We start from the raw sequence: 2168 nt of genomic DNA on the forward strand, positions 1-2168 counted from the left end.
ATTTTTTTTGTATTCCACGTATCAGCAATTTTCTGATTCAGAATTTTTTAATAAAACATTCCAAATTGTGATATAAAAACGAGGTCATAACTTGAGCAACGTGTACATGTCCCATCGGATAGTGGAATTCCTACCTTCAATTGAAACACAAGATTCATTACCTGCAAAGCTAGGAGGCTAGAGCGTAATAAGAGAGGTCTGTTTGGAGAACCGGTAGGGTACCTTGGAACCGGTTGCTCTGACTTCATCTTTGTTTGCAGGTTCTTGATTAAATCCATTCTCCGTCCTTTGAGGCCTTATTTCATTTTAGCACCGCTCGGTCCCTCCCGGGCACGATCAGTTTAACTTGGTTCCCTTTAAATTAGCCGCCCCTTCCACTGCAAATAGCCTTCAGGAATTTACTTGAACTTCATTAAAACAAGTAATCAGATACGTCCGGGTATAATAATTCCGTTAATTTATTTAACCCTGCTTCACAGTTTATACAGTCTCTCTGGCATAACATATATGATTAGAGATCAACAACTACAAAAATGTTATCTTTAATTTAATGTCGTACGTGGCAAGAGCTAAATCGGTGAATCCTACAGCGCAATTGAAACCATGAATTTTTTCTTTTTAATGACCCCCTTTCTGGTAATTTCTGACATATTGGCTGGTTACTTAGAGGGAACCAACCTTTTCTAACCATGGTGTGGGGTCAAGTTTTCATTTCGTGGGACCGCCGCAGAAATAAAACTTAACACTCTAGCTCGGATTCAAACCGTCACTGCTGCAGTTACGAGGTCCTTAGATATAAACTAACTTGGGAATCAATTAATTTTTATTAATGTGAATACGTATTCTTGTCAAAGTAAAGAGCGGAAGTGATTTATAGTTCATTAGATTTGATTCATTTCTTATTTTTTAAAGAAAATCATTGAAGTGCATTAAAAGCAAAGTAGGATCTGACAATGGTTTGTTTTTCTTTTAGTGAACATATATTCCTTTTTTACAGCAAATAATAAATAAATTAATTAATTAGGTCCGTCAATATTCCATCATTCGATCCTGTCATGGCACTATCTTCTCAATTTAAACATTTTAAGCCTTTCGTATGCAACAAAAAAAAATCATAAAAATTTCTTCTATAATACCTAAGACAAAATATTTGTTTAGTTTTCATAATCCCGGCATTTGGAGACATTATCAGGATTAATGTAAAGAGTGTTTTTGCGGAAAAATAAGTAGTGTGGACTGTGTGGTTAAGGGGACAAAGTAAATTAAGATTTAAAAAATAAAAATTAACAGTAAATACAAGGAGTATGGCAAACTAATTAATTCTTGCTTAGTAAAATATTTGCTATTGAACATGTGATATTTGTGATGAAAAAGAATTTACTTATTAATTTGGGTAATGGACTAATGAATATAATAGATATATGTGATTGAATTTCTCTGTGAACTATGAATTAGAGATAATTTTTTTCCTTGTTTTTCATGCCAATTAACAACTTATTTTAAGACTAAAGTTACCAAATTTAAATTTTGAAGAAAAAAAAAATCATCCTGCAGGATAACTAACTCTTTCCTCTTTACTAAATCGATATTTTTTATAATAATGAAATATATAATGTGTTACTACCTTCATCTTATTAAATTGAAAAAAATACATAAATCTTTTAATTAATCTTTTAAACCTCCAAAATACAAAAGAAATATTTATTCCACAAGTATCCAAAAAAGAGTTAATAAAGATAGTATCATTTGTTTGGAAAGTACTTTAGGAGATTAAAAGGAAAACACACAAAGACTTTGTTGAAACCATAATATTCAAGGAGTTTAGCATGAAATTGCGTAACTTCTATAGGGTTCGGCTCACCACTACCGACAGCGTTGAAAATATTTGCAAAACCGTTGTAAACAATATTACATAAGGGTTTACTAGAATTATTCGTTATGTAATGGCACATACATTGCAATCAATTTTCATACAGGCGAATAAAAACGCCATTATTCAACACTTAACATTCCCCCGCCGTGTATTAGAATTATAACCGTTCTTTAAATGTTTTTTTATGCTGAATACAGGACAGTAAAACGGCCGTAAATTAAATATTTCCTAGGTAAATAATATTGTGAAAAATCTGATGCGGTGCGTGCATACACAACTTCATTAAGTTATTTAT

This window comes from Halyomorpha halys, unplaced genomic scaffold, assembly GCF_000696795.3.
Source record: "Halyomorpha halys isolate HHAL.00 unplaced genomic scaffold, Hhal_1.1 Scaffold87.1, whole genome shotgun sequence".
Taxonomy (NCBI): domain Eukaryota; kingdom Metazoa; phylum Arthropoda; class Insecta; order Hemiptera; family Pentatomidae; genus Halyomorpha; species Halyomorpha halys.